The sequence below is a fragment of the Bubalus kerabau genome, chromosome 2 (assembly GCF_029407905.1).
Source record: "Bubalus kerabau isolate K-KA32 ecotype Philippines breed swamp buffalo chromosome 2, PCC_UOA_SB_1v2, whole genome shotgun sequence".
NCBI classification, from domain to species: domain Eukaryota; kingdom Metazoa; phylum Chordata; class Mammalia; order Artiodactyla; family Bovidae; genus Bubalus; species Bubalus kerabau.
In genome coordinates, this window is record NC_073625.1 from 118,216,628 (window position 1) to 118,232,454 (window position 15,827).

The 15,827-nt window shown below is 39.9% G+C and overlaps 1 long non-coding RNA gene across 1 annotated transcript; it reads right to left on the reverse strand.

Moving 5' to 3' along the window:
• Nucleotides 1-2,910: 2,910 nt before the first annotated feature.
• Nucleotides 2,911-10,565, reverse strand: LOC129643686 (uncharacterized). The gene is made up of 2 exons (XR_008710424.1): nt 10,370-10,565; nt 2,911-5,045 (listed from the first exon to the last, which is right to left on the reverse strand). It is a non-coding gene; the product is annotated as an uncharacterized LOC129643686 (long non-coding RNA).
• Nucleotides 10,566-15,827: the final 5,262 nt, after the last annotated feature.

The following is a 15,827-nucleotide window of genomic DNA, read 5'->3' on the forward strand; positions in this document are numbered from 1 at the left end:
CTGAGAAAATAGAAGTTCTGAGTCAATGCAAGGAATATGGGGAAAATCAAAAAGTTTTAATTATTATCCTCAGGGAAGATACTGAATCCATGAAGTGGACACTATAATCAAAAAAGGAAGAAAAGAGTTCTTTAAAATTAAAAATTTGAAAACAAAACACAAAACTAAACAAAAAATTTGGAAGATAGGGTCAAGGAAATATCCAGAAAGAAAGAAAGGATGAGAAAGGAAATCTAGGAAAGTAAGAGGTTTGATAAACAAAGAATATCAAATAAAGATATTCCAGAAGAGAGATCAAGGGAGAAAATTAAATATGTAGTACAAGAAATTAACAAAATAAGGGAAGGAAGTAAATAATGCAAGAAGTTCATCAGAACTGAAAAATAAGATTCTACAAATCAAAAAAGGCCCACTGACCAGCAAGGTTAATGGTTATAGAAAGACTCACACCAAAATATGTCACTGTGATATTTTAGAACACTGTGATATTTTAGAAAAATGCAATGTAGATCCTCAGTGCTTCCAAGAAGAAAAAACAGTCCACATAGTAAGAATTTAGAAATCAGAATGGCATCAGACTTCTCAGTAACTTTGGAAGTTAGAAGATATTTAAACAATGCACTTAAATTTTTAAGGAAAAAAATTGTTTTTCCTTGGGATCATACGTCTAAACAGACTAGCAATCTGCATGCAATTAAAAAACCTTTTTTTTTTTTAGTGTCTCAACAAAATTGATCTCTTACACATGCTTTTTCTGGAGGCTTCTAGATGGATGTACTTCATCAAGAGCATAAACTAAAATAGGATATATGGGATCCAAGAAACAGGATCCAAAGTGAAATGGGTGAAGAGAATTTCCAGGATGCTGATTTCTGACAATTTCAGTACTAGAACTGTGAAATAGAACTTTGAGAGGAAGTGGTACAGACTGGAAGGTGGGAGGACTTCAGGATCAATGGTTCCAAGACAGCCATGGAACTGGTAAACTAGTTGATAATTTTGATCACATGGAAAATTTGATCAAGTAGCATTTTTCAGAGCAATTGGAGGGGGTGGAAAAACTTAAGAAGATGTTGACAGAAAAATAAACAAACAAAAAACATGCAATTGTTAATTTCAGGAAAATAAATTGTGTAAGAAAGAAAATATCACTATATACAGTTTGGTTCAGAAGTATAATATTTTTGTAGTCCTAGTAATGAAAACATAGTAATGAAAAATAATTTAACAACCAAAAAGAGAGATACAGTTACAAGAGCAGAATTTATTTATTCACTAAGCTGTATCCAACTCTGCAACTCCTATAGCCTGCCAGGCTTCTCTGTCCATGAGAATTCCCAGGCAAGAATACTGGAGTGTGTTGCCATTTCCTTCTCTAGGGGATCTTCCTGACCCAGGGATCAAACCCACACTTCTGCATTGGCAGTCAGATTCTTTACTGTTGAGACACCAGGGAAGCCCTAAAAGCAGGATGAGAACTAGTATATTAATAATTTCAGATAAGTCATACATATGTAATAGAAGTAAATTGATGATTTCAACTTTTGAATAAAAATATCAATTTTCTATATTATTTAATGATATATGAGCAAGTTCCAGAAGAAACAGCTGAAAGAATTGAAGATTTTTCTCCAGAGTGGGATGGAAGCAGTGGAGAGGTAGGGAGAGGGCAAAGACCTTGTATTTATTATTACTATAGGACTTGTAGCATTCTTTGACCTTTAAAAATTACATGCATGAAAAAAATGATAAGGGATAAAGATGATTTTAAAATTCATATAGGAAATTCCCCAGAAATCCAGTGGTTAGGACTCCCTGTTCTCACCTCTAAGAGCCCAGATTCAGTCCCTGGTCAGGATACTAAGATATCACAAGCTATGCAGTGTGGTAAAAAAAAAAAAAAAAAAAAAAAATCATAAAATTTATATAAAGAGAAGTTAAGTGATGCACATTAACTTCCATGCACATTGAATCCTTAAGCGGAATTTCATTGCTAAAAGTAAATGTAAAGAATCTGATAACTCCAATTGCTGCTGCAGCAACCATCCCTCCTGGGAACTGAGATGGCTGGAGGAAGTGGTCACTACAGGGCCAGAATGACAAGAGTTCAGAATCTCCTTTTCTAGGGGGTCTCTCATATTTTCTCCAGCAAGGTTCTAAATGTGGTTCTGTTTGTAGACAGTTTTGTTTACTGCTCAGAATCTTTCTAACTTGATATATGTGTGGGTCCCTAAGATTTCTAGAAAACCCTTTGAAAGTGAAATGTTGTGTCTTCCCTACCTAAATCATAAAAACTCTAAGAAAAACCACTCTATTAGCATCCAGTATTAAAATGTCAGTATGCTTTAACTTATATATCAATGCTTTCTTTAAGTGTCTATTTTTAAACAAATATACAATTTTAAAAGCTATATAACTAAGATTTATTTATGGTTAAAAAATAAAACTGCAAACAATAGGAAGGAGCACATATACTTAAAAGTAGGACTTCCCTGGTGGCTCAGTGGTAAAGCATCCACCTGCCAATGCAGGAGACTGCCGGGGACCAGCCCCAGCTGATCCAGGGTATTCGAAGGAGAGACGGCTAGGCGAGGGTCGGGGAACAACTGCTTAATTAAACGTTAATTAAGGAATAGAATAAGGATAGCTCAGTGAGGAAAATTCAGTGGAGAAAAGAGGCTGAGTAGCTTGGTTTACGCGGGGGACCAATAAAACTTCAAGACAAGAAGCTTGCACCACTTACGTAGGCCGCAGGCGTCCTTCCGTTCTCCCGAAGGAGAGGAGACACTGAGGCCTCCCCGGTCGGATCTTAGAAGCCCAGGCATAATTAGTAAGCATGGTGGGTTCCGCGCTCCAGATGGAGACTCAACCAGAGTGAGAGAGAGAGAGAGAGACATGGGGAGACCAGTCTTTCGAGGAACTGATCCCAATTCTTTATTTTCCATGGTCTACTTTTATACACTGAGGTGTTATGCAAAAGTCACGTGGGGTCAGCAGTCCTGACTTTTATCAAAGTCAGGTGCTTCATACAAATGTATACAGAGGTCTTAGGGGTGTTACATCATCTTCTGGCCAGGGGGCCTGCTGACAATTTACGACCCTCTCCTTGTGACAGCGGTCAGTCAACCAGGACACTTATTTCTCCAGGGGTGATTATTCTTAAAACAGACGCCACCCAAATAAAGTTACATTCCTATAGGGTGAGGGTGTAGTGGGTTTTAGTTAAGGAAAGAATTTACTTAGCCTAAGGTCTAACGTGATTAATATCAAAGGTTAATACTTATTTCTTCTATATATTCATTAATGTGTATAAGGGCAGGGGATGTGGAGACTTAGCAGTAAACATTGGCTCAACAAATGAAAAACCCTTCACCAATATGATTTCTAATCAGCCCATTATACTTATACTAATAATTTTCTAACTTTTCTAAAGAACCTGTTTTTAGAAGGTTTAAAGCATCTTGTGCCTCTCATGGTTGGGAGGCTGTGAGCAATCACATGTGGCCGGACAAGCCTGTCAGGCAGGCTAGAGAACCTTCAGAGGAGTTTGTAGGTTAAAACACTCTTGTCACGCCCAGGGGTTTTTATCAACTGGAGCTTTAAGTTAACTCCTTCTCCGAAAGAGGTGGTGGGGGACAGCCCCCCGTAAAGTCAGAGGTGTAGGTGAGAGCACAAAGTAGTAAAGTAGGCAGGCTCTGGTTATGGGGGTAGATGCTCGAGGATTTCCAGGGGGACTCCTGAGGCTCGATCCCGCCTTTGCGTATGTCGAGCCTCCTTCCTCATGACCTTTGCCATGGGCGGAGTGCCTCATGCCGGCCCCCAACATCTCCCCCTTTTTTATTTCTTAAAACAGCCAGATGCAGCTCAGTCGAGAGCTTCCGAATGCTCTGCCGAAGAATCCTGACAATACAAGGAAGAATGTTTATGAGAAGTAGGATTTGAGCACCAACGACAGCATAACTAGGGATATTAGACAGAATATTTTTTCCAGAAATAAAGTTAGAGAAGGTGTGAAAAAAGTCATTAGCTGCTCCAGCGGCGGTAAAATCCAGTCGAGAGTGTTCCAAGGTCTGTATTTGATTATGAAGTTTCCCTAAGTCCAGGCCAATATCAGAACTATTCCAAACACCTGAGATATGATTTTTAATCTTTTCCCATTCATAATCTGTCTCGTTTACCTTCAAAGATGTCACGCATATCCACCTGTAATCAGTGTGGCATGTCAAAGCCATCTTCACCTTTAAAGCCTGTAACTCAGTCCCAATATGCATAATTGCTTCTTCTAAGGCATCTACTCTCATCTCTAATTTCCTATCTATAGCTTCCTGAGTTCCTAGAGTTAAAGAAACATTTTTAGACATGGTATCAACATATTGGGCAGTATGCACTTGTTGAGTCAATGATATTGCTGCTGCAGTAACAGAACTAATTGCTGCTATTAAAGCTGATATTCCTAAAATAAGTAGGCCCACAAACCGTCGCGATCGCATTAAATCCTGTAGTTGCTGTAACACGGCAAGACCATAGCTATCATATAGGCACCATAAGATAGGATGGGCATTGTAACACCACAAAGGAGCAAACATTACATTGAGGGTTTAAACAAGATGAAAGCATACATTGTTCACAAGTTACCACGTTAGGTCCACCTGAATAATTCATGAATACATTAAGTTTGTTGGAGTCATTAGTAAAAAGGAAAACATAAGGCGAGGGTAGACAAGCTAAAACAGAATAAGTAGAATTATTTTTTGGTTGGAGTTCACGCTGCAGCAGCCCTGTCAGTCTCGCCGGGATCTCGATGTTTATCTTGTCTCCCCTGCTGGCGGGCGCTGCGCTGGTCTGGATGGCACTTTGCGGGTGCGCTCTCCTCTCTGGCCCTCACTTGCTGCACAAACTTCTTTGCTCTAGGTCGTGGGGTGCAGCGAGGAGGGTGCAGGGCGAGGCTGGAAGCGCGGAGGCGAGAGCTGCCTGGTGGGCGGGGCGAGCAAGCGCGTGCCTCGAACCTGGCCTGTCTGGAACCCAAATTGGTGAATCTGCGTCCTCTGGAAAAATACAAGCACATCCTCGACCGCTAGTTAATAATGGGTCAGGACCCTCCCATTGTCCTGAGAAGAGGTCCTTCCATTTGACTAATGGTTTTGCATTTAATTGCTCTAGGCACCAATGACGAAGCATTGCAGTAGTTCCAGCCAGATCAGTATTTAGAATATTTATTACGAAAAGAGCATGTTTGATGGGGAGATTTGATGGGAAGAGCTATACTTAAACTCCCCTTCTTTTAGTTTTTGAATTTGGATTTTTAATGTTTGATGCGCTCTTTCAACAATGGCCTGTCCCTGGGGATTATAAGGGATGACAGTATTATGTTTAATTTGAAACTTTATACAAAATTCCTGAAAAGACTTAGAAGTGTAAGCAGGAGCGTTGTCAGTTTTTTAGAGCTTTTGGCAGGCCCAAATATGAAAAACAAGTAAAGAGATGTTGTATCACATCTTTAACTACTTCCCCTGTATGAGCAGTTGCAATAATAACGTGAGAAAAGGTACCTACAGTTACATGAACAAAGGACAGTTTTCCAAATGAAGAGACATGAGTTAACATCCATTTGCCAGAGTACGTTAGGTTTGAGACCGCAAGGATTAACTCCCATAGGTAAACTATTATAAACAGTGGGGCAGTGTAAGCAAGAGCGCACAATCTCCCTAGCAGTTTCTCTGGGAATTTGGAATTGATATCTTAAGGCAGTAGCGTATTGATGATGAAGTGAGTGAGAGGCTCTGGCCTCCTCAATCACAGTAGCCACTGTATTTCTGGTTAACAAGTCAGCCAAATCATTAAAGGCATTTAAAGGGCCGGGCAATCCGGAATGAGCCCAAATGTGTCCAATAAAAAATATTTTCTTTTTCCAAATTTGTTGCTGTAATTTACTTAACAAATGAAATATGGTAGTTTTATTTTCAGCAAAACCACAGTTTCAATATGTGGAAACAACCTGACAATATACTGAGAATCAGAATAAAGATTAAATTCCTCATCTGCAAACATAGCAAAAGCCTCTACGACTGCTGTTATTTCAGCTCTTTGACCTGAAGTTTCCCATGTTTCTAAAACCTTTTGGTGATTTTTAGTGACTATGGAGGCTTTACCATTTGCTGACCCATCAGTAAAAACTATCTGGGCATTTGGAATAGGAGATTGTTTACATCTGACAGGAAAAATAACTGGATGTCTGGATATAAAATTCAACAAAACATGTGAAGGTAAATGATGCAAAAATTTGACCAAAATAGTTTCCTATAGCAATCTGCCAATTTTCAAACATTAGAAGAGCATCAAGTTGTTTCTTATTATACGGAATTACAATTTCTGATGTCTCTTTACCAAACAATTCAATGCTCCGTTTTCTCCCTTTTAATATCAACATAGCTATCAGTCCTGGATAAGAAGCCACTACTTTTTTAGTTTGAGCGGGAAGATGGACCCACTCTAGGGGGCCGTTTTGCCATAAAACCAATTTTTTGTCTGGCTACCTCAATTACACCTATGGGGGTTTTATGGTAAAGGAATTGTCAAGCAGTTGTCAATTTAATTTTTTAAATTTTTAAAATTTACATTTTAGCAACATAAATTTAGGGATATGTTAATTTAGGTCTAATGTTTAGTTTAGGTCTCTATAAATTTAAATAATAAGTGTATAAACTCCTTATCTCATTTTGGTATATAGATATGCCTAAATGCAAAATGTATTTATACATGTATTTATATATGGCAACAAGTATAAACTTACTGACATATAATAAATCAATATACTTGAATTAATCTTTATAATTATTAATTAATATATATTACAGCAATACAACACGTACACAGCTAATACCAACCAACACAAACCAATATACTGTAATAATACATGTCACACATATATAATATAATTATACAGTATATAGAACATATATCATCACAGCATCAATCCATACCAATTAATATCAGCCACACACACATTATATTACTGCAACACATATTTAATTATACAGTATATATATAATATGCATATATAGTATACATATTAATTATATACAAATTAATTAAGTATAGATCTATAAATAGAATTATGTATACCTTTATTATATTTTATTTGTACCCATACCTAATTAGGCAAACTGTAATTAGGCAAATATATTTATATTATGTATTTATAATAATAATATATATAGTATTGTTAATTGTACCGCCTGTTGATAACTAAGAAATTGAGAAAACCCTTCTCTGAGTATCTCCTATTTGAGACAGCACGTCCCTCCCCCATAGGGTAAAGGGGAGCATAGGAACTACATAGGGTTGGAAAGTTCCACAGGTATCCTCAAACTGCCAATCTAACATCTTTGAACTTTTAACTACTATGGGGGCTTGAGGGCAAATGAAACAAAATTTGACCCCTGAAATCTATCAGGGCAACTTGCCAATGATCACTACTTTGTAAAAGACTTGCAGTTGATCCTTATTGAATGGAATTACTATATTTGCTACTTCTTTTCTAAAAAGTTCCACACTTCTTTTTTCCTCCTTTTATAATTAATTGTGCCACCAACCTGGGATAAGATAAAACTATTTTTCTTGGGGTCACTGGTAGATGGAACCAATGGGCCTTTGTGTCACAAGTACCCTGTAGGTGTATGTTTTGTGGCAAGAATAATTTAATCTCATCTTTTGGTATTATTAATCCTAATTAACTGATCATTTAAAGTCTCATCTACTTTAACAAGAGCCGTCTGTCTGTCATCTTAGTCAACTTTCGCTTAGAACTGGAATTAGGATCGCTTTTTAAGCAATCAAATAAAGGCTTTAAATCTGCAGTAGTCAGTTTTAAATGTGGGCGTATCTAGTTAATGTCCCCTAATAATTTTTGGAAATCATTTAAAGTTAGTAAACAATCTTCAAATGGGCATTATCAATTTTCAAAACTTTTGGCACCTAAATATGAGAAGCAAGTAAAGAGGTGTTGCACAACATCTTTATAAGCTTCTCCAATTATCGTTTTGTAAACTAAATCTGGTCAATAGCTTTTTATATGACAAGCAACCATCTAATCTTTGCTTGAATACTTCCAGCAATGGGGAACTCACTACTCCTCAAGGTTTTAAACTCTCCCTCACCTTTTTTTCTACAGCATTCCCACCCTGCATACCACTTTCTCTAATCTCACCAACTCATTTTCAGTAGTATACGTGGGCCAGGAACTGGGCCAGTTTTTTCCAGCAATGTTAAGAGATGTCTGTTCTTGTGTCTAATAGCCCTGACATTTTATTTTCTTGAATTAAAAGATCTTTTAAAGGCCTTGGAGCTGTAATTTCCTGCACCCAAAAAGCTAGATCACTAAATCTAAACGCTCTGTGGCTCTTAGCTTGAGAAGTCAAATTTTTTCCTGTCTGATAAGGTAAAAGCAAAAACTGTGTTATTCTTTGACCTTTATTAATTTGCACAGTTTTGGTAGGCAGCGAGATCAAAACTTTAATTTCTCCAATATAATCAGAATCGACTACACCATGCACCACCGAAATTTTTCTTTTCTCTCTCTTTTTTTTTTTTTCCAGAAAGCGAGCTACGCCCTAGCACAAGTCCTACAATGCCCTCAGGTAGGGGGCCAGCCACTCCCATTGGAATTGGAGTAACCGGCTTGTCAAGGGTTATTATTGTTGCTAAATCCCCTTACCTTTCTGCTTTTCTCTTAGCCTGGGTGAGACCCCCCTGAGGGGGTTTTCTCCAAGGAGCACCTTTGCATATTGTGCATGCAGTCTGTTTTAAAAGCTCCACTGTTTAAAAAACTTTTTATCTTTTTCAGGCTTAGGCAACACTTTGAGAGGCTTTGGGGGCAAAGTGGGGAACTCTTGGGCCCTGGAAGGCGCAAACGGAGGCGGCGGCTATCGCCCCAAATCAGAAAGTGGTGGATAAGTTTTTTTTTAAAGTTTGCGCAGAGGGGGAGGTAGCTCGCCAGGGCATCAGGCCACAGTGTCCTCTAAGTCCTCTCCTCTCTCCTCTGCTGACTTTTTTTTTTTCCCTTCTTCTCTAAATCTTTCTCAAGTTTTCTTTCCCTCACTCTATCTTTTTTCCTTCTTCTTCTCTTCTCTTTTACTTTCTATCATTTCCTTCCTGTTTCCCTCTTTCATTCCCCCTTTTTCCTTCTTACTTTATTTCTCTCTCTCCCCCTCTCTTTCTCTCTGTATCTCTTTTTCTAACTTCCTTTTTTCCTTTTTCTATCTTGCTGCATTCCCTGATTCCTTATTTCTCCGTTCCTCTCTCCTTTTCACTCTTTAGTTCTTTTTTTATCTTTAGATCTTTCTCTATTTTCTTTCCTTTTTTCTTTTTCACTTTTTTCTTTTTCTCTTTTTTTTTTTTTTTTTTGCTTGGGTGAGGCCCCCCTGAGGGGGTTTTTTGCAAGGAGCAGGCTCTGTATATTGTGTATTCTTTAAAAGCTACTTTGTTTAAAAGAAAACTTTTAATCTTTTTCAACCTTAGGCAATGCTCTGGGAGGCTTTGGATGTAAACTGGGGAATTCTTAGGCCCTGGGAGGTGCAAGCGGAGGTGGAGTAGTCGCCTTAAATCAGAAATTGTTGGATAAATTTTTAAAGGTTTGTGTAGAGGGAGAGGGGGCTCACCAGGGCGCCCGGCCGCAGCGTCCTGTAAGCCCTCTCACTCCTCGGGAGGTAGAGCACAGTCTCCCTCCTTTTCCTCATCAATGGCAGAAAATATGATCTGCGCAGAAGGTGGAGACCCACTACCATCCACCGCTATAGCCTCTCCCATAGGTTATCCCACAGCCTCATGACGAGGGTCCAGAACATTTTTAATCATATTTATAGGATAAGTTTTTAGTTGGTTTTTTACCTTCACCCAAGTATCTAAATTAACAGTAGCCTCTTTAACAGTTTCAAGATTACTTGTATAAAGAGTTGCCATTCTTAGTTTCAGTGTTACCCATGTCAGAAAATTAAGTATAATAGATTTTGCTTTTAGCTATCAAAAGATCAGGCCTTTCTTGTCAGCCTTTTTAGAAACCGTTTTTTCTCTCTAACTCTTCAGCACTTTCAACACTTCCCACTCCTCTCGCCCTGTCTATCCTACAGGGGGGTCCGCGGCACCCTTGAGTGGGGTCCTAGCCGTCCCGAACACTGGAAGAACAATTGGGCTGATGACCCAGATTGTCCCGGGGGGGGGGAACAGCGGGCTGATGACCCAAAACTGTTCCGAGGGAGAAGCAGTAGAGCTGATGACCCAAACTGCTCCGTGGGGGAACAAGAGGGCTGATGACCCAGTTGTTCCGAGAACGGGGGAGCAATAGAGCTGATGACCCTAATTGCAGGGAGCTTACCTTGGAATATCCTGTCTCGGGCGCCACCTGCCGGGGACCAGCCCCAGCTGATCCAGGGTATTCGAAGGAGAGACGGCTAGGCGAGGGTCGGGGAACAACTGCTTAATTAAACGTTAATTAAGGAATAGAATAAGGATAGCTCAGTGAGGAAAATTCAGTGGAGAAAAGAGGCTGAGTAGCTTGGTTTACGCGGGGGACCAATAAAACTTCAAGACAAGAAGCTTGCACCACTTACGTAGGCCGCAGGCGTCCTTCCGTTCTCCCGAAGGAGAGGAGACACTGAGGCCTCCCCGGTCGGATCTTAGAAGCCCAGGCATAATTAGTAAGCATGGTGGGTTCCGCGCTCCAGATGGAGACTCAACCAGAGTGAGAGAGAGAGAGAGACATGGGGAGACCAGTCTTTCGAGGAACTGATCCCAATTCTTTATTTTCCATGGTCTACTTTTATACACTGAGGTGTTATGCAAAAGTCACGTGGGGTCAGCAGTCCTGACTTTTATCAAAGTCAGGTGCTTCATACAAATGTATACAGAGGTCTTAGGGGTGTTACATCATCTTCTGGCCAGGGGGCCTGCTGACAATTTACGACCCTCTCCTTGTGACAGCGGTCAGTCAACCAGGACACTTATTTCTCCAGGGGTGATTATTCTTAAAACAGACGCCACCCAAATAAAGTTACATTCCTATAGGGTGAGGGTGTAGTGGGTTTTAGTTAAGGAAAGAATTTACTTAGCCTAAGGTCTAACGTGATTAATATCAAAGGTTAATACTTATTTCTTCTATATATTCATTAATGTGTATAAGGGCAGGGGATGTGGAGACTTAGCAGTAAACATTGGCTCAACAAATGAAAAACCCTTCACCAATATGATTTCTAATCAGCCCATTATACTTATACTAATAATTTTCTAACTTTTCTAAAGAACCTGTTTTTAGAAGGTTTAAAGCATCTTGTGCCTCTCATGGTTGGGAGGCTGTGAGCAATCACATGTGGCCGGACAAGCCTGTCAGGCAGGCTAGAGAACCTTCAGAGGAGTTTGTAGGTTAAAACACTCTTGTCACGCCCAGGGGTTTTTATCAACTGGAGCTTTAAGTTAACTCCTTCTCCGAAAGAGGTGGTGGGGGACAGCCCCCCGTAAAGTCAGAGGTGTAGGTGAGAGCACAAAGTAGTAAAGTAGGCAGGCTCTGGTTATGGGGGTAGATGCTCGAGGATTTCCAGGGGGACTCCTGAGGCTCGATCCCGCCTTTGCGTATGTCGAGCCTCCTTCCTCATGACCTTTGCCATGGGCGGAGTGCCTCATGCCGGCCCCCAACAGGAGACATAAGAGATGTGGGTTTGATCCCAGGGTTGAGAAGGTCCCCTGGAGGAGGGCATGGCAACTCACTCCAGTATTCTTGCCTGGAGAAACCCACGGACTGAGAAGCCTAGTGGGCTACAGTCCATGGGGTCACAAGTGACTTAGCACACACACATACTTAAAAATAAAGTATCCATTCCCATCTCCAAGCCAGGCTTCAACAGTACGTGAACCGTGAACTTCCAGATGTTCAAGCTACTTTAAGAAACAGCAGAGGAACCAGAGATCAAATTGCCAACATCCACTGGATTATCGAAAAAGCAAGAGAATTCCAGAAAAACATCTATTTCTGCTTTATTGACTATGCCAAAGCCTTTGACTGTGTGGATCACCACAAAGTGTGGAAAATCCTTCAAGAGATGGGGATACCAGACCATCTGACCTGCCTCCTGAAACATCTGTTTGCAGGTCAGGAAGCAACAGTCAGAACTGGACATGGAACAACAGACTGGTTCCAAATAGGGAAAGGAGTACGTCAAGGCTGTATATTGTCACCCTGCTTATTTAACTTCTATGCAGAGTACATCATGAGAAACGCTGGGCTGGAAGAAGCACAAGCTGGACTCAAGATTGCCAGGAGAAATATCAATAACCTCAGATATGCAGATGACACCACCCTTATGGCAGAAAGCGAAGAAGAACTAAGGAGCCTCTTGATGAAAGTGAAACAAGAGAGTGAAAAAGTTGGCTTAAAACTCAACACTCAGAAAACTAAAATCATGGCATTCAGTTCCATCACTTCATGGCAAATAGATGGGGAAACAATGGAAACAGTGGCAGACTTTATTTTGGGGGGGCTCCAAAATCACTGCAGATAGTGACTGCAGCCATGAAATAAAAAGACACTTATTCCCTGGAAGAAAAGTTATGACCAAACTTGACAGCATATTAAAAGCAGAGACATTACTTTGCCAACAAATGTCCATCTAGTCAAAGCTATGGTTTTTCCAGGAGTCATGTATGGATGTGAGTTGGACTATAAAGAAAGCTGAACACAGAAGAATTGATGGTTTTGAACTGTGGTGTTGGAGAAGGCTCTTGAGAGTCCCTTGGACTGCAAGGAGATCCAACCAGTCCATCCTAAAGGAAATCAGTCCTGAATGTTCATTGGAAGGACTGATGCTGAAGCTGAAACTCCAATACTTTGGCCACCTCATGCGAAGAGCTGACTTATTAGAAAAAACCCTGATGCTGGGAAAGATTGAAGATGAGAGAAGGGGATGACAGAGGATGAGATGGTTGGATGGCACCACTGACTCAATGCACATGAGTTTGAGTAAGTTCCAGGAGTTGGTGATGGATAGGGAGGCCTAGCGTGCTGTAGTCCATGGGGTCGAAAAGAACTGGACACGACTGATCGACTGAAATGAACTGAACTGAGATTCCCATCTTTGTCACCCTGCTCTGACTCATTCTTTAAGAATGGAGTTTAATAGTTTGGTAAATCGATTTGTAGGTCACTACATTTTGATTTTTCAATGCAGATGGAGGTGAGAAAGTAATTCAAGGAAGTAACTGCCATGTATGATGAAAGATTGATCATACACACAGATGTTGGCTAGACTATATATGGCAATATATCTCTGATCCACAATCTCTGCAGTGACCAGCCCAGGAAGCCAATTACAACCATTTGATGCAGAATGATCAGGACTTGGTTAATGACTATCAGCTTTCCTGTGTTTTGCCCTTGCTTCTAACTCAGGGCTAACCAGAGAAAATCAAATACGCTCTCCAAGTCAATTACATAAAATGTCCTGTTGACTCTCCCACCTCCAGCTTTCCTGTATCAACAACTTTCAATCAGAGCATACTTGATGCCCTTTTTAAAGAAAAAAAAAAATTATAAAGCTTTCTGATTCCCCTGCCTGCCCTTGAGTCTCCACCGAACATAAGATATGGTAGCTGATCCACACTATAGTAACTACTGAATAAATAGCCATTGATCTTATTCAGGTGGTCATCATTTATTTCCACAATAACAAGAAAGCCTTCCTACAAGAAGCAAAAATGATATCAGAATAACAGTTTAGTCTGCTGCTTTAATGAAACCTTCATTTATTAGTCTCAACTAATATGCAGTATGCTAGTATGAGCCAGCCAGTAAAATAAGTTGTATTTCCCTAGGACAAATGTAAACAAACTTGTTTAAGAAGGAAACTACTGAGCTGAATCCTTAAGAGTTGGACATTTGACTCTGAGTCATTGTTTATGGCCTGTAGCAGGCATACTATTTATTTTGAACTTCTCAAAATCTCTTGATTGAACGTGAAAGGAGAGAAGGCCTCAGCAATTAACATAAATGGCATAAAAGGACTTATTGATAATAATGTTTCTCATGCCAATCTTTTTATTTTTAAAAAGTCTCTTATTTCCCCTGAAGATTTGTAACACTATTGTTAGAGTTGTTTTTTTTTATTTAATTGTATAATTACTTGTCTAAGGATGATTGCTTCTCTCCTCTCTCAATTATGTTCAATTTACTAAACCAGACCACAAAGTTTTTCTTTAATAAAGTTGGCAAACAAAGCAACTGAAAACATTTTGCTTCAGGGAATGATATTCTGGTAAGTTTTACTGAAGATGACATTTTCATTAGCACTGCTAATGAACTATGCTTATTCCTTTGGGAAGCCATAATTTATTAAAGAATTAAAAGTCTGAAAAAACACCAAAAGAATTACACTCATTCATTTTGAATGTGACTACAATATTTGCAATAGAAAAAATAGTGAGTATTCCCTAAAGTCGTGGTGGCTTTTAAACACTGCATAATTCTGGGCATTGCTGTCTGGGAAGCATTGCACCATTGCTCATTAGAAAGATAATGCCATTATAATAGCTTTACTCTGAGGCATAAACTAGTTAAATGAAGCATTAGAAAAAAAAAGCCAAAGTTCGTTTGGTAAATCACTCGTTCTATAGTTTGGTGAGTCTACAATAAGCCCGAAAGAAATCCAGCTAGCAACTTAATTTGAAGAAAGCTTCCAAGGAAGAGTATACAATTCTTTTCATTGGTCTCTAGGCTTCATTATCTCTGTTTATGAAACTGTCTGTTCACATTTAGCTTTGAAAGTTAATTGTGAACAAATCAGGAGAGACTAAAATTTCAAGCAATACAGTATTGAGGAAGATCTCTTTGGGTTAGTTAGTACTTTTGATTTCCTTCTTTGCACTGTGACTTTTACTGGAAACTTGGGTGTGACTGATGTTTTTCTGGTCCAAAGTACCAAGAAGTTCAGATCAGGTTAAGGTCAAGCTCAGTGCAGACTGACTCTGAGGCCAGTTTATTGATATGTCCTTTTGTAGGCTGGAATTGCTTGAAGAGCACAGGTTCCTGGGAATCTCTAGAGCTAGTCTCCAAAGCTGAACCAATTAGTCAGCAAAATTGTGTGCTATGTGTTGAATCTGGTCTCTCAGAACAGAATCTCATTGAATGCCTTTTAAATTTGTTCATGGAGAGAAGAGGGTGCAGGAGTAGCAAAGGAAACTCCCCTGCAGAGAAAGCTCTTAACCCAAATCTCTATAGAGGAGATTGCTCTAAAATTCATTTCTATGACCTTCTTAAGGTAATGGCAACCCACTCCAGTACTCTTGCCTGGACAATCCCATGAATGGAGGAGCCTGGTAGGCTGCAGTCCATGGGGTCGCACAGAGCTGAAGTGACTTAGCAGCAGCAGCAGCAGCAGCATGACCTTCTTAAATGTGAAAGATAGGTTTCTGAAGAAATGATGTAGTCAAGGTGTTTTATTATAAGATGAAAAAGACTTCAGCCAGTCCTGAGTCAGTGCTGGCAGAGAAAGAACTGCATTGGTCCTTCTGTTCCTCCTGTCCAAGGGGCCTGGTACAGGATGCAGTTGGGGACAGTACCAGTGGATAGCAGTTTTGGTGGCTCTAGCTGGATCTCAGAGGTCCTAGAGATTGGTCAATGTGTCAAACTCAGTTGTCAGTGAAGAGATGACTCACCTTCAAGTAGGAAATGTGAAAGCCTTCAGTTCAGTTCATTTCAGTCGCTCAGTCATGTCCAACTCTTTTCGACCCCATGGACTACAGCACACTAGGCCTCCCTATCCATCACCAACTCCCAGAACTTAGGTCAG